This window comes from Vicia villosa, linkage group LG2 (assembly GCF_029867415.1).
Source record: "Vicia villosa cultivar HV-30 ecotype Madison, WI linkage group LG2, Vvil1.0, whole genome shotgun sequence".
NCBI lineage: Eukaryota > Viridiplantae > Streptophyta > Magnoliopsida > Fabales > Fabaceae > Vicia > Vicia villosa.
This window is the reverse complement of record NC_081181.1, coordinates 209,669,476-209,691,012: the sequence shown is the minus strand read 5'-3', so window position 1 is coordinate 209,691,012 and position 21,537 is coordinate 209,669,476. Positions and strand designations below refer to the sequence as shown.

General features: G+C 34.0%; 2 pseudogenes; both read left to right on the top strand.

Moving 5' to 3' along the window:
* The first annotated feature begins 1,834 nt into the window (after positions 1 to 1,834).
* Positions 1,835 to 9,136, top strand: LOC131648117 (DELLA protein 2-like; annotated as a pseudogene).
* A 4,905-nt stretch (positions 9,137 to 14,041) lies between these two features.
* LOC131651215 (calreticulin-like) lies at positions 14,042 to 15,361 on the top strand (annotated as a pseudogene).
* The last annotated feature ends 6,176 nt before the right edge of the window (positions 15,362 to 21,537 follow it).

The following is a 21,537-nucleotide window of genomic DNA, read 5'->3' as shown; positions in this document are numbered from 1 at the left end:
GAAAATTATGGGTGTTTACCGTAGATGCATCTACGGAAGGGGGGAATCTATGACCCTTCTGTGGATATATCTACGGAACGTTCTATGACAGAAATTGTGTGATCCATAATCACCAAAGGCTTCTATAAATTTGGGGTTTCTAGGGTTGAATTATTACACGCAAACACAAACACAAACACAAACACAAACCCTAAACACAAGCACAAAAATGGCTCACATAAGGCCATGTTCAGCGCAGCGAACACCATCCAAGCGTCCCTATCCTGAACCGATTTATCGCAGAAGGGATGGGCATGCTATTTTCTCTTCCGTCAAACTTCCCATGTCGGTTAAGTTTTGGTACATCCATTCCTTCAACCAACTCAAGAGGACTCTGATGTCTTTTTTAGAGGGGGAGTACAAACCCGGCGAAGTCATCAGAAGGATCCAGATGCTTAGAACAAGGACCTCTTCTATGACCGGAGAAAAGGAACGTTGGTGGGATGAAGTGGAAGGTGACATTGATTCTGTTCTAATGATGCACGGATCAGATGACATTGTTTTAACTATTGTAATTTCTTAGATCTCTTAGTTTTCTTAATTTTCTATTGGTTAAGTTTTAGAACATCCATTCCTTCGACCAACTCAAAAGGACTCTGATGTCTTTTTTAGAGGAGGAGTACAAACCCGGCGAAGTCATCAGAAGGATCAAGAAGCTTAGAACAAGGACCTCTTCTATGATCGGAGAAAAGGAACGTTGGTGGGATGAAGTGGAAGGCGACATTGATTTTGTTCTAATGATGCATGGATCATATGACATTGTTTTAACTATTGTAATTTCTTAGATCTCTTAGTTTTCTTAATTTTATGTTGGTTAAGTTTTGAAACATCCATTCCTTCGACCAACTCAAGAGGACTCTGATGTCTTTTTTAGAGGAGGAGTACAAACCCGGCGAAGTCATCAGAAGGATCTAGAGGCTTAGAACAAGGACCTCTTCTATAACCAGAGAAAAGGAACGTTGGTGGGATGAAGTGGAAGGCGACATTGATTATGTTCTAATGATGCATGGATCAGATGACATTGTTTTAACTACTGTAATTTCTTAGATCTCTTAGTTTTCTTAATTTTCTGTTGGTTAAGTTTTGAAACATCCATTCCTTCGACCAACTCAAGAGGACTCTGATGTCTTTTTTAGAGGAGGAGTACAAACCCGGCGAAGTCATCAGAAGGATCCAGAGGCTTAGAACAAGGACCTCTTCTATGACCGGAGAAAAGGAACATTGGTGGGATGAAGTGGAAGGCGACATTGATTATGTTCTAATGATGCATGGATCAGATGATATTGTTTTAACTATTGTAATTTCTTAGATCTCTTAGTTTTCTTAATTTTCTGTTGGTTAAGTTTTGAAACATCCATTCCTTCGACCAACTCAAGAGGACTCTGATGTCTTTTTTAGAGGAGGAGTACAAACCCGGCGAAGTCATCAGAAGGATCCAGAGGCTTAGAACAAGGACCTCTTCTATGACCGGAGAAAAGGAACATTGGTGGGATGAAGTGGAAGGCGACATTGATTATGTTCTAATGATGCATGGATCAGATGATATTGTTTTAACTATTGTAATTTCTTAGATCTCTTAGTTTTCTTAATTTTCTGTTGGAAATTTTGATGTATCTTTTAATCAATGTTGATTTTAGGCTTAATACCCTTTTCAGTCCCTTACTTATACCTCTAGGTCCATTTTGGTCCTCTTTCTTTTAAAAAGACCAATTTAATCCTTACGTTATCAAACAGAAGCAAACAAGTCCTTTCTGTCAAATAATGACAAACGGCGTTAGAGTGTGATGACGTGGCTGCTGAGATGGCAAATAGAAGAAAATTAAAATAACAAACCATAACAAACCCAAAACATCCTTTGTTGAATATGAACCTTCATCTTCAACCTTCAGTCAACCAAGAGCCCTAACCCATATCAACCACAAAATTACCCAGATTGAACCAAAACCCCGGCCGATCCATAGATCAACCTATGAACCTCAAATAAATTTGCGAACATGAAATCAATATTATAAATTTGAGAACATGAAACCATGCTTTCCAATGTTGATTCTCAGCTGAATCCTTCTGTTTCATCTTCCTCCGATAACGACCTGAACGCCATTCCCGGTAAAGCTATCTACGCCAACACCAACACCGAGTCGCAGATAGTGGAATTGTGGTGTCGTTTTTTTTACCTCCCCGTTTCACTTGGGAGGACGGCACGCTAGACCCTTCACGCGAAATTTGGAAGGAGAATGCGCCCGTGGTGGGATGAATTTTATTTCAGTTCTTCCTACGATATCACACGAACTTTCTTATTGGTCCTACGAGTAGGAAAGGGGAAAAAAGATCTCAACTAAACCCTAGGAGTTTGCTAAGTGTGGGGATTTCACCTAGACTAGAAATTCTGGAGTCCGGGGGGTCGGTTATACATAGGGAAGTGTTTAAACACCCTACATATCTGTAGTACTCTACAGGAACCTTCTCTGTGTCATTTGTGATTGTGTTTGCTGCTAATGATTGGGAAAGTTTCTCCTTTGTGTTAGGAGAGAGAGAATTAAATTGATTAAAGAAAGACAGACAGACAGACTGACTGACTATTTTTTGATATTTTATTAGCTCGCTGAGATTCCTTGTGAACCTCATGCCTACATATCCCTAGTGGAAGTCAGAGCTTAATGTAGTTCGGGGAACTAACTAGGGAAATTAATTGTTTTTGGTGCCTTGCTTGAAGCTCAAGGTTGAAGCTTGGAATTAAATCTCTGTTTACAGTAAAGAGACATGAAATCATCTTTACAGAGAGGTATTTGTACTATTCTACCACAAACATTTAAAAGTGACAGAAAAGCTAAAAAAATGATGTTTCATTAAGAGGGGAGTCTACTTGGTTGATCAAGTATGACAGCCATCGTGCCTCTAAAATGAAAGAGAGATGCTCATCCAAATTAGGGAAAGTGTACAAGTCTGGGGATGTGCCAGAGCATGTCTTTCAGAGTCCTAAATGGGAGACTTTGAATGAAATTGAAATTGAAATGTTTGTTTGTTTGAATGTGGTAGAGTAGTAAAAATATCTCTCTATAGAGATAAGCTATGTCTATCTACTGTATAAAAGATTTGACTTTAGCTGGCTTGTATGAGGCCCAAGCTTGAGGCTTTTTGATTGATTAATTAATTGTTATTGACTCTGGGAGATGACTCCACTGGGGATTAATTACAGGGTATTTTTGTGTTCTGTACAAAGCCCAGAATTGAGGCTGACTCTACTTAGGGAGACTCTATTTGTGTGCCTTGTACAAAGCCCAAGGTTGTGGCTAACTGTTGAGGATAATTGAATTTTTTAAGACTATGAATGACTCTATTTTATGTGCCTTGTACAAAGCCCAAGGTTGTGGCTAACTCTAGCTAGGGAAAACATTATTTTCTGCCTTGTACAAAGCCCAAGGTTGTGGCGGACTCTTAAATGAATTAAATATGGATGACTATATGGGGAAAGATCCTAAGTGTTAGGAATCTTTGACACATGAAAGTATGGTTTATCTGCCTTGTACAAAGCCCAAGGTTGTGGCTACTGAATGATGAAGAACTCACTGGGGAGACTCTATTATCTGCCTTGTACAATGCCCAAGGTTGAGGCTGACTCTTGACAGGGGAGTTTTATTGTTTGGGTGCCTTGTATGAAGCCCAAGGTTGAGGCTAACTGTTTTTGTTGGTTTTGACTCTATTGAGGAGATTTTATTTATTAAAAGACTGTTTTTCTTTGGAAGCTAACCCTTTCCAGGGATTTTGACTCAGCTGGAGAAATTGTTTGGTAAAAGACTGACTTTATTATGTTTTTTGGAGGCTGACCCTTTCCAGGGGTTTTGACTCTTTTTGGGGAATTATCTCCTAAGAGAAATGAATCTTTATTAATTAATTGACTTTGGAGGCTAACCCTTTCCAGGGGTTTTTATTGAAATGGAGGTTGATTTTAATTGACTTTGGAGGCTAACCCTTTCCAGGGGTTTTGTTGAAAATGAATGGCAGAAAGATTTTCTAATGGAGACTTCTTGTTTAAAGCCCAAGATGAAGGCTGACTCAATGCTGAGGATGACCCAAAGCATGGATCCTAGACTCTGCTAAGGAAGATTGATGAAGATAAGGGTGACAGAGACTGTCCATGTCTCTCATTCCAAAAGGTGTACTCAATGCAAAATTGAGACAAACTTAGCTTGTTTAAAGTCTGGTTTAAATTGGAAGAAACTCACCAGGGTAGGCTAAAAGGTGGCTAAAGACCTGTTCCTATGTTTATAAGAAACCTGATGGGTCCTTGTATACAAGCTCAAGAGAAAGCTGGAAATGCTTTTAAGAAGCCTGTGGGTCCTTGTACAAAGCCCAAGAGGAGGCTAATCGAGGGTCCTTGTTATAGCACAAGAGAAAGCTATGTAGTTTTGAACTTATTTTGGCTCTAAGCAAATGGGTAAGAGGTTTCACCGGGAATAATTCCTCTTTGGGTGGATGTGTCCTATTTATTTGGATTATAAGGTTTTTGCCAAGATGTTTCACCGGGAATAATTCATCTTGGGGGTTTGAACTACAGATCTCTAATTAGGAAAGAGCCTTCACCGGGAAGACATTCTCAATCCTAGGTCATATTCCTATAATATATATATATATATATATAGTTTAACTGTCCTAGGGTTTATACTCAAACGTAGTTCTAAACTAATATATATATGCACAGTTTATATTTGACAGTAATTTAAATAAAGACTGTAAATTGAAAGCTTGTAAAGCCTAACCTGGATGGAGTGGAGGCCTTTGAAGAAGTATGTACAGAGCCTCAACAGTAATTTTGTTGTTTTGTTGATAACAGTTAAATATATATGATAAACAGTTAATGGTTTTTGAAAACAGAAGAAGTGAAGATGGACAAAGGTCACATAGGTATCTGAAGAGTTTCACCGGGAATAATGCCCTTCAAATACCAGAAGAATGTTTTGAAAACAGAAAGAAGATTTTGAAAATACAGTTTTGAAAACAAGCTAAGAAGAGAAGGTTTTTGGGACTTACACTCTATTAGAGGCCCAGTACTTTACAGTACTGGTTATGAGAGCAATTTGAAAATGATTTTGAATGATACAAGGTTTTGTTGTTTGAAAACCCTAATCATTTGATTTATTCGGAGATTGAAAACAGTTTTGAAAATTGACAAAAGTCAACTTAATTAGGGTAAAAATAAAGACTTTTTAACTAATTAAGACCTAAACAATTAGGGTTTTATCATAAAATTATTCACAAAGTGATTAGGTTAAAATAAAGTGATAATATATATTTAAAGTATTTAAGAAAACACTTAAAAACATACTATTTTAAACCTAATTAAAATTCAAGAAATAAATAATATTTTTATGATTTTTTTGATTATTCACAAAATAGGTATATTAAATGATAAGTGTGTGAAAAATGAAGTGAAAATAAATTAATTTGATAGGTTAAATAAATATGTGAAGTTTGTGAGAAAATGAAAGAAATTGTGTGTTAAAAAATAGTTTTGGCCCTTGGAGGGTTTGAACCCACGCCCTCTAGGTCACACACTCAAAACAAACACCACTGAGCCAACGCGCGTGTGGTGATAGCAACTTGCATTCATTTGGTTATGTTTCAAAACAACTAGTAAATCATTGAAAAATAAAAGAATCAAAAAGTCTGGGGCGAGGGGGATTCGAACCCCAGACTTGAGGCATGATGAGACTAAGGGCGTATGGGAGGCCACTAGGGCAAGTTTGTTCAGTCGTTTAAGGAACGCATACCATTCAAAATAAAATAAACTTTGGCCCCAGATTCAAATTTTGCGCGCCATGGCCATAGTCATCTTCTTCCTCGAGCTCAAAGATTTTCAAAATCCTAACTCTCTGGTTTCTCAACTAAATGACATGATGTAAACATCAATCTTGTTCTAAATTTCCTCACGAATCCAGATATGTAACTAACATTTATTTATATGAACTATAGCTACCTAATTTCTCAGAAAACTCTAAGAACATATAAACCCTAAATTTGAAATTAAATGACAAACAAGATGAATAAATGCAAGATGATAGAGGGTTTTCAATCCTCTGATGATGCTAAACAAGATAGAATCGAGCTTTAACACAAAGAGTGCTTAGATTAAAGAGGTGGAGTTCAGAAACTTACCTCTGAAAATGGAGGTCGTGAGGATGATAGAGAGCACCTGGGCTTGAATGAATGATCTCAATAGCTTCCCTGAGACTCAATGATGCTAACTGAATGCTTATTGGAGCTTGAATCCTCCTGAATTGCTCTATGGACCTCCCTCGATTTCAGCTTCAAGTGAACATGGAGGTTGTTGAATTTGGAGTTACAGATGAGCTGCAGCCATCTGGTTAGCTTCACTATGACCTGAGGAGTGTGCCTGGATGATTGGCTTGGCTCAGAACCTCCTGAATCACTCCATGGACCTCCAACTGCAAATGCTCCAAAGTGAGAGCAACAATGGTGTTCCTCCACTTACAGAAGTGATCCAGGTGCTTGGATCACCTCAAATGACCTCCCTTGAGATGTTAGAATGCTCACTTTCCAAAGATGAGCTCTGGTTTGAAGAAATCGATTCTTCTTGCCAAAGAACTTTGAAAAACAATGAACATGAGAAGAGAAAGAGAAAGCAAGGAATATGGTTGCTTTGGTGTGTTTTTTGAATGAGAATGAGGCCTCTATTTATAGGCAAATGTCTCAGTACTGATTGGGAGAGTGAGCTTGCTTAGTGAAGCAAGTTTGGTTTCTTAGCCATGAAGAAATTTCAAAGAATATCCAAGTGTGATCATTGCATTTTCGAGCCACCTCCCCTATCCATTGATTCTATCTGATCTTAGGGGACAATTCAGATGTAAAGTGAGCTCTAATTAGTTGGTGAGAAGATTCCTTGGGTGATTCATCAATTTGCCATAAATTCTCAAAAGTAATCATTACATAATCACATGTTCTTGTTTTTAGAATCTTCTTCAATTATCATGGCATGGTGAAAATGAATGCATGGCATGTTTTCATATGTGTTATGGGTCGTGTAGCATCCATATTTGAGGTCATGTGCACAAAATTTCAAAGTTCCAAAATGATGCATGACCTATAATTTCACTTCATGAGGCCAACTTTGAACAAGCATAACTCTTAGCTCAAAATGAATTTGGAAAAGGTTGAACACAATTTGGAAAGCCCTAAACATCTACTTCAAATCATTAGTTTGGAGTTTCTTCAAAATCCTTTGGCAAATTTGTGAAAAATGAGGCCAAAGTTGGAAGAAAACTAGGTTAAAACACTTAGAAAAATTTCTAAGTGTTTATGACCTAAAACTCCAAAATTTCCAAAACTCTTAAATGATTGATCTTTTGAAAAAAGTTCCTTTGTAAGATGTTGTTTTATTTTGCAAGATCTACAACTTTCATGTTGGAAGTTTTTTGAGTTGTGTAGGTGAAATTTTGAGTTCTCACCATGCCTTCAAAAACCCTAATTCCCGACTTTTTGCTCCTTGATGAATTTCTTTGAATTTATTTGGTCAAATGACTTTGACATCCATATATTGATGATATTGATCTTTGAAAGTCATTTTTTGACCAAAAACCTTAAAAGTCAATGATGATCCCACACAGTTGACTTTTCCTGACAAGGTGAATTTTTGGGCTTTTGTGTAGAAACAAGATCTTCTCCTCAAATGATTGATGTAAATGGATTATATTGAGGTAGTAGAGATTCTTGAATCATGTCTTGAGTTTTGGATCCATGCCCTGATTAAAAGTCAACTATCTTGGTGAATTAGGTCAAAAACCCTAATTGTCGACCAGAGGACAATGGTGACTGTAGACTTTGAACTGAGGTGTAATGTCCAGTGGATCTTGTCATATGGGTTATTTGAAGATGATTGATGTCTTTGAATGGTCCCTTAGGGCTTTTTAGGGTTTCCCAAAGGTGATCCCTGATTTTAGTCCTTGATAGGCTCCAAACCCTAGTCTGTTGATCTGAGTAATTCTGTACTTAGATGACTGGGTGTCTAATCAATCATAGGTGAAATAATGAAGCTTTTGAGTCTTATGATTGTATTAGAGACTAATCCCTCTATTGATTGATCCTTTGCCTGAGTTTTCTTGTCTTTGAATACCCTCGATTGAATGTCAGGCTGTCCTGGGTACTTGCTTTGACTTGATGAAAATCCTGAAGATATGTCATCTCAGGGGGGTCAAAAATTAGGGTATGACAGGAATCTCTTCCGTCACGAAAACGAGTCAAATGAATGGCTTCTCTTCTACTGCTGAGTCAACTTGTCCGGTTGTTATGGTGGTTAAAACGCAGGAGAAAAGGATTATTCTTTTTCATACTTTAATGGCTTGCGTTGAAGCTGTTGAACAGAAGAATCTACCTGTAGCGGAAGCGCTCGTGAAACAGATCGGATACCTAGCGGTGTCGCAAGTAGGTTCTATGAGAAAAGTTGCTACCTATTTCGTTGAAGGTTTAGCTCGGTGAATCTACGATGTGTTTCCACAACATTCCATTTCAGATTCGCTTCAGATCCACTTCTATGAGACTTGTCCATATATGAAGTTCGCTCACTTCACTGTGAATCTAGCTATTCGCTTCAGATCCATTTCTATCATTGATTTCTCGATAAGATTTAAGGTGAGTTTCATGTTGCACGTTTGTGATTTTGTTGAAGTTTTGAGATGATGATTTTCTCTCTTTGTGCGTTAATGGAAGAAAGAATTCGAAGCGATGAAGAAAAAGTTTTGGAGAGAGAGAGAGAGAGGGAGGCTGGATGACTTGTGATATTTTAAGAAATTTTAAGAAAATTATGTTTTCAGATTAAAAAGGTTTTATTTTGTTTTCAAGTTTCAACTCTGTTGTTTTAGGTTTTGAGAAAATTATGTTTCTGTCTTTAGAGAAAATTTATATTTTTTGGATTTTTTAGGTTGAAGAAAATTTATGTTTGGGAAAAAGATGAAGATTCATAATCAAAACTCAGAAAAAAATTTAGTGATGGATTTCTGCGTCGCTAGTTCCGTCACAAAATTGATCTATCCCACGTGTCATCCACATTAGCGCCAAGTGTATGCCAAGTGGCCCTTTTTTTGACTTTGACTAACGGATCTAACAGAATGGACTAACGTGACACGGTTTGAAGAGATGAGGGATTAAATTGGTCCTTTTAAAAGGAAAAGGACTAAAATGAACCCAGAGGTATAGGTAAGGGACTAAATAGGGTATTAAGCCTTGATTTTAATAAATGAATGGATGTGTTATTGTTAGAAATGTTGATCTTCTGGTTTTGTTTAGTTTCGTATATGCATCTACGGAAGTCTACCTTATGTGCATCTACGGAACAAAACAACGTTAAAACAAAAAAAAAAGGTACTTCCGAAGATGCATCTACAGAAGCACGAGGACATTTTGGTCAAATTAGTGGTGCGTAAAAAGCCCATAGAGTGGATTGAGAAATCATCTTATAGGCTATTTACTTGGTCATATTAAGATGAGCGTGCTAATAAGAATATTTATAAATGGTTAAAATATGTATCAAAATCTTAATTTTGAAACCTCCTATCATTAGAAACGACAAAAGTTAATGAATATTTATTAATAGTATATTTTATACTGTTCTTCAATAAAAAATCAACATTACTATATTATTTAAATAATTTTAAAATAAATAATTTTAAAATATAGAAATAATTTGATGAAATACACATGTTCATTAGTTAATAATATAAAATTATTTTGAACGGTAGATTTATCTTCTATTTTTTTGGGGCATCTTCTATTTTCTCTTAGTAATATATAGCAATATACATCTTCTATTTTCTTTTAATATATATGCAATATAATATGTTTGTTTGTTATTTTTAGTGTATATTATAATAATAATAACTTTGATTATAGAACGAGGTTTGTTGTCAAACCACAACCCCGTCGCTATCATTTTTAAATTTTGTTGGCTTCGTTCATAGATTTAAAATTAACAACTTATAAATCTTTCTTAGAGAAAATAAAGGGGATTTTTATTTCTCATATTGAAAATAAAAAATATAGTAGATTCTTTTCTAATAAAAAAAAAAAGAAAAGTGCAAATGTAGACTTCAATAAAACACTTAAGTCCTCCATTTTTAAAGTAAAATGTTGGACTCTTTCTTCACCCGTTAACCTCAACGAAAGTTTTATGTGACTACCAAGTTATTAATTTACATATCATGAAAAGCTTTATAATTAAGTGTCGGTTATAAAATCGTAAAGTCCTGTTAATATTATTGGTAATCACTATTTATAATTAAAATAGTAATACATCACAATCTCATCAAAATCTTATATGTATATAAATGACTTTGTATGTTTTGATTTGAAAATGATTTGGTGATGTCGGTCTCATTATAGTCAATTATGTAGCTATTCCAAAAAAATTATACTCTAATATTTGGTGTGTATATATTTTTTAAGATTATTATAGCACTAAAATAGACCTGTTTAATATACTAATTAATTTTAGTTAAATAATAATTAATATAATATTATTAAATCATGAATACAATTATGTACATTTTTTATAGTATCTTTTTATATTCCCTTTCACATTTCAATTATCGATGTCCTCTCGTGTTTGCCACTCATTTTATTAAAAAAATTCAACAAGCACTAACTGAAAAACCTATGCTCAACACAGGTTATAAATTTATAATACAAAAATATTATCATGAAATTAACCATAAAGCTAGCGAAGAGGTTAATTTTCCTAATTTAAATTTGTATTAATATTTGCTGAATTCAAATAGTATTAGATTGATATATACTAGTCTCATAAGTAAGATATTTTTAGTTTGTGAAATCGGATCGAATTGGCCGGTCGGATTGAAAATCGGAGGAGTCACCGGTTTGATCTGATTGCTGAACTAGGTATGTTATTGAACCGGTGAGAATCGGCCAAAATCAATGAACCTGCAGTTTTAAAAAACCGACAATTCAAATACATGTTTTTTTCTGCACAAAACAACGCCGTTTTCATGAATTTTTCTTAAAAAATATAATTAGACATTCAAGTCTTATTTGAAACAAGTTTTCACCTGTGCAATTAGACCTAATTAAAATTTTATTTATATTTTGTATTATTTTGTCTTAAGTGATGATTATATTTAGAATTTGAATGTAAAAAAATAAACATGTGAAATTATGATATTTTAAAATTTTAAAATTTTGTAGGTGTTGTGATATTATTTAGAAACCGAGTCATTCAATTTGTCTGATTTAATAAATATATAGTATTTCAATAGGACTGGTTTATTCAACCGAGTTATTCGGTTCAATCCGATTTATTCATGCGGTTCGACCAGTGACCAAGTAATTCAACCAATGACCCAGTATTCTCACTGATTTGATGATCAGTCCGGTTTTTAAAACACTGGAAAAAAATATTTAAAATTTTTTAATAACATGACATATTGATGTTTTTTAATTGTAAAACTATCTTCCATTGACTGTGATTGCACTATATTTTAACTCTTAATTTGTTACAAAATTAATATTAGTACCATTTTAGTTTAAAACAAAAGAAAAAGTAAACTCAACTTTTGTATTATTTTATCACCGTTTCCATAAAGTGATATAGATGAATGGAAGTTGGTGAAACCGCGTAAACGTAACAGCAAGTAATTCATATATTAACACTTGTTGTACCATTGTTTTGTGTTGTACCCTTGAATAAAAATAAGCTTAAGCTTAAACCTAACGTACGTTTGAATAGAGAAAGAGAGATGAAAAATAAGCACGGTACAGCATGTACAAGCAAGCCATTGTTTTGACATGGTCTTAAAACGCAAATGATGAGTCTCTGGATTAGCCAGCACGGCATTGCATTCATGGTATGGCAGATAGATAAGATGTATGGGCATACACGAAAACTATTAAAGAAATGAGATTATTAATTTATTACACTCTTTTGATGATAAATAAAGGGAAATATTGGATTGATAAAAATTAAATTATTTACTTAAGCTTTATTTGGATTGATGGAACTAGATGGAGTATGAGATGAAATAAAATAATATTCCGATTATTTAAATAATTTAAAAACGGATAGAACGGGGCAGAATGGAATGGTACGAATTTCATTACATTCCATCACTTACCTCCATTTTTATTTCCCTCCAATTTGGACGGAATCAACAATTTAATTTATTCCGTCCTAAAATTTTGAAATAATAAAATGATATATTCATGTCGCTCTGCTCCATTCCACTCTATCTCACTCCAGTCCATTCGGTTCATTTGGTTTTATGTATCCAAAGATAACGTTATAGTTTTAAATCTATCATATAAGAAAAGTCTACCATTTGGGACTTTCTTAGGCTATCCACATCAGCAACTCTTCTATGGTTGATCCACATCAGCTTTGGTGGTTACTACAGAATTTTTGATCCTTCAAGTACCTGGTGGGCTGCGGCAGTTATTGCTGTGGGAGTTTCACCCTTCCAGCTTCTCTTGATCGTTACGCATTCTTCACTTCTCTGCCTATATTGACTTCCCATGTTCAATGTTGGTTACCAAATTGAAAGAGGTTTCAATACTCTCTATATTCCATTCAATTGCACGAAGTTTACAAACAAACCATGGAGTTTATGGCTTATGGCTCCGATCGATTCTCCCGCATCTTCTCCGCTTTAACGTCCCATAATTTCCCCAAAACCGTTTTTCCTCTTCTTCCAAAACCGTTCGTTTTCCCTTTCACCCCCGGGTCTCTCAATCTTTCAGAACGAATATCTTTCCTCTCTCTCCAACCAAGGCGCCTCCACCCTCCTTCTCCAACGAACTGCTCGCTTTTTCTGTTCTGATTCATCTCCAAAGTTTCGATTTTGCTCGCCTTTGAAGCTATGGTGATCGATTTTGAACGTTTGACGATGAATGTTGATTTGGTTTATCAAATTTCGTTATTAGGGTTTTGTTTTATTGTTTAATCATTGTTGAACATGCTAGCTGTGATTTTGATCTAATTGTTTGTGTAATTTTGCTCTATCAATAATCGTATCATTGAGAAACTTTTCTTTGATTAATTATTTGGTTTATCAGTGCCTAATAATTTGGTATTGGTATCCATATTTTCAGGTTTTCACTTGGTAGTTTAATGAAAATATTATTTACCTCTGTTTTGTTCATTGATCATTCTATGTTTTTTATTTTACAGGTTACTGATCTCAAACTCTCGGTGGATCTCTTGGAAAAAGAAAGAGACTTTTGCTTTTCAAAACTACGGGATATAGAGATTCTCTGTCATGCATCAGAGCTGGATAATGAACCTGTAAGAATTTTGGCTTGAGTTTAGTTGATTTTACTTATACTTATCAATATTGAGGTGTTTTCCTTTCTGATGTGCTTATGGTCATGTCTACTTCTATATGCTTCGGAGTTTATCAAATATATCCTATTATATTTTCATATGCTTAAATGAATATTTTGTTATGACCATGACATGTATATTTACGTGGTGCAGTTTCTGTTTTGTCTTCTCCTACTGTGCAGCAGAGTTTGCGTGGTGCGTCAGTTCAGCCGCAGCAGATTGCTGGGAAATAGAGGAGATGTTGGTCGTCGGAATTGCATCGGAGATTTGTTAATGGTTGCAGAAGTTTGGAGATTCTCAAGGTTATAATTTGAAATCATTATGATTTGAATTTTATGTTTTTGTGATAGAGCTTCAGTGGTAATTGACATCAGCAGTGACCTTGAACGGCCATAACAAATGTGAATGTATTTCCAAGATATTAATTTTAAATGTGTATATTTTGACTATTTTAATTTTGGTTAGTTTGCAAAGACATCTAATTAAGATATTGAGATTCATAAGCATGCTTCATACTGTTTTTTTAATTAGATTGTTCTTCCACTGTGAATAATATTCATCATCGTCATCAACAACCTCGACAACACCCGCAACAATAACTCGCCGACATCAAGAACACAGTTCTACTGCATCCGTAGCTTCTGCTAAGGTTTTCTTCGAAGAATGTTTCGAAGGTAGCTATCCATTTCCTTCATTTTCATTTTATTAGATTGCGAACCTTCGAGTTTGGATTTTGGATTTATGTTTGTGCATTGTGATCTGTTGAATTTGATATTGAATTTTCACGATCGGTGTTTTTACGATGTGTTTTTGAGTTTAACATCAAGGTCTGATATGAAGTGTCGTTTTCTGGAGTAGATCTGCAAATGTGATTTTGAAAAATGAACTTAAAGAAACCAGTGTTGCACGGAATCTCATGAAGTAGATATGATAAAGATGGATGGGAAAGTCGTTGGGTAAAATCTGAATGGAAGAAGGATGAGAACTTGGCCGGGGAATGGAACTACACCTCTGGTCAATGGAATGGAGATGCCAATGATAAAGGTAAAGTAGATTGTAATGAAATATTATTGTTGCAGGTGTTCTACATTTAATTGAAATGGAGATGATAATGATAAGTTTTTTTTATATCTCCTCAGGTATTCAAACAAGTGACGATTACCGGTTCTATGCTATCTCTGTTGAATTCCTTGAATTCACCAACAAGGATAACTCCATTGTCTTCCAATTTTCTGTCAAGCATGAACAGAAGCTTGATTGTGGTGGTGGATACATGCAGTTGCTTAACGGCGATGTTGATCAGAAGAAATTTGGAGGTGACGCTCCTTACAGGTGATACATAGGACCCCTTTGATCCATTTCTCTTTCATGGATAATGCTTTCTTAGACATATGGGATGGAGAATAATTGATTTTTATTTGTTTGCATTTGTTGTTTTTTAGTATCATCATGTTTGGTCCAAATATCTGTGGTTACAGTACAAGGAAAGTACATGCTGTTTAGACCTACAATGACACAAACCAATTGATAAAGAAGGATGTTCCATGTGAGACTGACCAACTTACTCATGTTTACATATTCATCATCTGTCCTGATATATGCAAATGTTGATGACCAACTTACTCAAATGACACTACACATTGGAGCATGGTAGTAAGTTGACACCTATAGATAAGGATGTTGGTATATGTAGTTTGTAATGTACAGTGTTAAGTTCTGTAGCATTTGTATAGGTGGGTGTTAATTCGTATCTACACTTACTTTGCGAAGTAGTTCGTCTGCCGATCAATAAGAGAGGAACGGATGAAGGGGCTCCACAAGAGTTGTGGCAACAAGAGCTGAAATTGACTTGAAAATTGTGGCTGATGAGTATCAAAGGAGGGACAGTGTCCCTCTTGATCGTGCCATTGTTAAGGATACCACTGTTGACTATGAGAAAATGCTTTTGGCACTTTTAGGACATGATGATGCCGTTATTAGGAAGAGAGCAAAACTTGAATGTTTCTATCGATGTTTCGAGCCTGCTCTAAAACTATGCTCCAGTATTCAGGGAAGCCTTCCAAGGAGAATTATCTTTCATCAAAGTGATGTCCCAATTCTACCGTCTTGGTTTGGTCGCTGTAGGATTTTCTGCTGCATTGGTGATTGAGTCATTAATTTGATAGCTTCCTTTTCGGCTTCGGTTATGAGGAATGCTCGATCCTTTTTCCGATTGAGCTGTTGTTTCTTCGTCGTCTTCTCGATCAGGTTTGAGCATTATTTTTTAGAATGGATCGGCGACGTAGTTTGTTTCTTTGGGCATTTGTTCTATTGGGTTTTTGTTGTGTTATGGTGCAGTCTTGGATATTTGCTCTATTATTGTGGTGCAGTCTTTGACGTCTAAGCGTCGTGGAAGTATTAGTGCGGAAGATGGCGTGGGACTAATGTTATGGTGTGATTTCTATACCTGAATTTTCTCACTGGCTGCGTTTGAACAGAACAGTGCCGACATTGGTTATGGGCTGATTTTTGAAGTGCCTTCTATTTTGTATTGCTTATATTTTGAATCTTTTATTTCAGGTTGCATGTGTACCATGTGTTGTCGTTGTTGGTGGAGTCATGTCTATGCTCATGGTAAGAGTTACTACCTATGTGTCTAACGCTTCGGGGTATTACAATGGCTAAGGTTGTTAACTTTGGTTTGCAGAGTGATGTCACTGGTGTTTTGACAAGGTTGTTGCGGTCTGATCATCTCTATTGTTCAAATGTAGAACCTGATCCAGCATTGAAAATAGTTTGTCTCCAGATTTCGCCTGTCACGCAGCATATGTTAGCTTTCATGTATATGTTTATATCAGTGATTTCACTATTGGCATTGCTTTCATGCTGTTACTCATTTCTAATCTCATTTGCTGTACTATTTCATATGAGCTTGGTGATTCATGGAGGTTTTTGTTTTCTGAATAATAAATGTAAAGTAATGCAAGTGTGTCATTTTTTTATGGTTGAATGATAGTTTATATCCAATGGCATTCATGATGAGTTCGGTTTTAACTAATAAGACTTCTTTTGCTTTGTACTATAGTGCTATTTTTATCTTTAATAAGCTTCCGTAGCATACAATATAGTTTCTTATATAACTCGCAAGTTTGCAATATATGAGTTATATATACAAGCAAAAGTTATATATATATTCTCACATACACTCTGCGTGTATTCTAATATTCAAATAACACAACCCTAAACATAAGCATGTCCATTTCATATAGAGATATAGTAGGCTTAAAAGTACATGACAACATGGGCTTAAAAATGAAAAATGAAGTTTTATTTATTTATGATAAAATACAATTGAAATTAATATTTAATTTTGTAAGATAACCTAGAACAAAAGTTTAATTGCATTAACTTAATATTAAAAGCAAATCAAATAATTCATCACTCTTGATTAGTGATTGCCATTAAATTATTAATAAAATGATTCCAAAATATTTGTAAATGAGTGTACAATTATAATTGCTTAACTATATCAATCACTTTTTTTTTACTAAATCAATCACATTTGTTCAACCAAATCAATTACTACATTTTATTTAAAATTTATGATCGCTTAATTATATTAATACTATCTGTTATCGGTTGTCAACAAACTATATTTTGAGCATGGCAAATGCTTTTTTTAATCATAGAGAATCAAACATCATTTCAATAATTTAATTTTTTATTGACAGAATGAAGATTATGAACACAGACAAATAAGTGTCTATTAATATTTTTAAAAAAAAATTAAATTATCAAGTGTGACACAAAGTTATTTTGTGGACGAACACAAAGTTATTTAATATTAACGGGAACATAAAATTACTGATAAAAAATATTAAATATTGAGGATAACATGAAATTACTAATCAAAATATTAAATATTAACGGAAATATGAAGTTACTGATAAAATATAGAATATTAACGAGAACATGAAGTTATTAATCAAAATATTAAATATTAAAAGAAACATGAAGTTATTGATAAAACTATTGAATGTTAAAGAGAACATGAAATTACTAATTAAAATATTGAATATTAACAGGAACATGAAGTTACTGATCAAAACATTTAATATTAACGGAAATATTATATTACTGGTCAAAATATTGAATATTGACGGGAACATGAAGTTATTGATCAAAATATTGAATATTAACGGGAACATGAAGTTACTGGTCAAAATATTGTATATTAACGATCTTTCCTATTTTTATTGCATACTAATAAAACAACAAATAAACCAATCGTTTGTTGGTTCGGTGGTGATTGGCGCTGAATTTGGTAGGTCGAACCAGGGTTCGATCCCCGCAACTGCAACCGCGAGGGGACTGGAGCCACTTGATGCCAGAACTGACTCCCGAAAAAAGAAAATAAAACAAATATAAACTTTATTTTCTTAATTACTTTTTATTTTCAATTTTTTTAATATTAGTATTTTTTATAACTTTTTCAATTTTAACCCAAATTTAATCTTTTACTAATACCTTTTACCGATAAATTTATATTAACGGGAACACGGACTTACTGATTAAAATAATGAATATTAACTTACTAATACCTTTTACCTATAAATTTATATTAACGGGAACACGGACTTACTGATTAAAATAATGAATATTAACTTACTAATACCTTTTACCGATAAATTTATATTAACGGGAACACGGACTTACTGATTAAAATAATGAATATTAACGGGAACATGAAGTTACTGATCAAAATATTAAATATTAACGGGAACAAATTTGAAATATTAACGGGAATACGGAATTACTGATCAAAATAATGAATATTAGCGGGAACATGAAGTTACTGATCAAAATATTGACTATTAACGGGAACATGAAGTTACTGAATAAAATATTCAATATTAATGAAAACATGAGTTACTGGTCAAAATATTGAATATTAAGGGAAACATGAAGTTCCTGATCGAAATATTGAATCTTAAGGGGAAAATAATGTTTATTAATCAATATATCCCAAACTTTGGCCCAACCTATTGAAAAGTAATATTTACTTCTACAATAATATCTATATTGAACAAAATAATCTTTTCCCTATCATCTTTTATTTCTCTCAATCACAATGCGCGAAAACGACGGGTACCCGTGCGAACGCACGGGTAAGACACTAGTTAAGCTGAAAATATCAATTTTTATTGATGCAAGTGTCTCATATATTTAGTATCGGAGTAGATCATATTTGTATTTATGACTTGGTTGTACAATTCCAACTTCCAAATTTTGTGAGAATATAAAATAACAAAAGTTAAGGAAGGGAAAGAAAAAGCCATAAACAAACAAAACTTGACGAAATTGAAAAAATTATTGTGGGGGTCCTCTTGTTTGAACAGTCAGTCTTTTGTTATGTGTGGTTATGGCAGAATTTGCTACAATATCACGTGGCTTTTTATTCAATATCATCAACGTTTTAAAAACCGAACTGAAGCGGCCGGTCGAACCGGTCAGATCGGGAATCGGAGAGATCATCGGTCCGGTTTGATTGTTGGATCAGATATGTTATTGAACCGGTAAAAACCGGTCAAAATTGGAAAAAATCGATGAACCGACGGTTTTAGAAAATCGATGCTTCAAATGCATACTCTTTTTTTCTCACACAAAACGAAACCGTTTTCATGATTTTTTTTATAAAAAATATAATTAAAATATAATTAGATTTTATTCAAATCTTATTTTGAACAACTTTTTCACTGTTTGCAATTAGACTTGATTTAAAATTTATTTAAATTTATATTTTGTATTATTTTGTTGTGAGTGATGATAATATTTAAAATTTGAATGTAAAAAATAAACATGTGAAATTCTGATATTTTAAAATTGTAAAATTTTGTAGGTGTTGTGACTTGTGATATTTTTTAGAGACTAAGTCATCCGGTTCGACCGATTTATTAAATAAATAGTATTACAATAGGGACCGGTTTATTCAACTAAATTATCCGGTTTAATCCGATTTAGTCAAACGGTTCGACCAGTGATCCAGTGGTTCAACCAATGAACCACTGATCTAGTACCCTCACCGATACGATGACCGGTCCGGTTTTTAAAACACTGCATCAACGGGTTTATGGTAGTGTTATGGACCGGGCAAGGGCAAACAACCCTATAAGACCGACCCAAATACGATAACTCAATTTAGAATATTCTTGCAACGAGTGACGAATGGATAGACCATTTTTAGAGGATCACACATTAGAATAGAATCATATATTTCATCATTGATTTTTGGATTTAATCAGACGGTCTCGTGCTTTTCGTTTGGGGTCAAGTGGAAGCGGTTAAAATCTTCATATAAAGGCTCTTTTATGCTCCATGACATGTACTAGTATCTTGAGCTTTGGTGTGTCCAAAGATTGAGAAGAACTGTCACCTTGTTTGTAGGCTTCAACATAATACTTCCAAGATGAACATGAAGATAAGAACCTCATTCTTTTCCACTAGAATTGTCAAAACCAGTCACAACACCGCACACCTTACGAACCTATGAAACCTTAACCAATTTTTTTAAAGAAACGTTAAATTCAAAAATGAATATCCTCAACAATCACACATCTCCAAAGATGATATTTATATTCATGCAACAATGGAGAAAGAATGAGGTAGAAAATGAAAGAAATCATTTATAAGTGTTCAAGAAAGATTCAAAACTCTTTTAAAAAGATGAGAGACCAAGTCGTTTGTAAGTTTTCAAATCAATATTGGAAGTGTATGTTTTCTAACATTATGAAGGTTTTGAGAGAAAATGCTATGTATATAGGGGTGTTCATGGGTTGGGTAAACCCAACAAACCCAGTAAAATCCACCCAAGCCGACCCAAAAAAGTGGGTTGGGTTGGGTTATTAGGTGAATACGATTTTCAAAAATGAAAACCCATTCAAAATAATTGGGTTATGGTTAAATCCACATCCAACCCATAAAACCCATGGGTTATTGAGTGACTATATTTTTTTAAATCTTTTTTATAATTTGACAAGTGATGACTTTCATGTTTTTAATTTCGCTTGCTTCAATTTCAATCTTTTGAACATCTTTTATTTAGTAAGTAATGATTTTAACTTATTTAGGATGCCACACTTTGATTATTTTGATGCTAATTCTAGTAAGTTGCAAGTATTTTATGCAATTTTAGGTTTTACTGTAATGTAACTTCGATTTTTACAAATATATGTTTATGATAAATTTCATTGTACATTTAGACATTTGATGTTTAAAAAAAGCAGTAATATGTTAAACTATTTATTAAGAAAAAATGTGACATATCATTAATAACTATATAAGAATAAAATATATTGGGTAACCCACTATCCAATCCAATCTAACCCACAAATTTGTGGTTTTACTCAAACCAACCCAATGATATTGTGGGTGGTTATTTTACCTCACCCAAACCAGTGTATCATGTATGGATTGAGTTATGGTTTTGGCTAATTTCAACCTAAACCGACTCATGTGCACCCCTGCATGTATATATGTTATATATCAAGCACAAAAGATGAGAGAAAAATGATGTTTGATTCGAGTAATAAGCAAAAAATATGGGTTGAGTCAAATGGCAAAGTGATTCGAATCAAGATCTAAAATATATGAGAAACCCATGTGTGTGATTCGAGTCACAAGATGTGTGATTCGAGTCACATGATTCGAGTCATGAAACATGTGATTCAAATCAAATGAGACAGCAGTAAAATATATAAGTGCAATTTTGCATTATTCAAATCAAGTGAAACATGTGATTCGAATCAAGGGTGTTATCATTCAAATCAAGTACAAGTTGTGATTCGAGTCATGATAGCTTGAAACATTGCCTGAATGTCTTTGTTTCATTTTATTTGAGTCAAGGGATATGTGATTCAAATCTCACTCCTAGAATCTCAATTTTTTGCAATTTTAAATAGGTTTTGAGATTATAAAAATGTCATGACTTGAACCAATCTCAAATATAGTTCTTGATCCAGAAACTAGATAAAATAACTTGAAGCATACTGCTTACACTATAATTAACAATTTGATTCATGCATGCTAAAATACAAATCTAAAAATCAATCCAGAATGTACAATTGATAAGGAAACTCAATGACATAACACTACAACCAAAAGCTTAAAATACAATCAAAAAA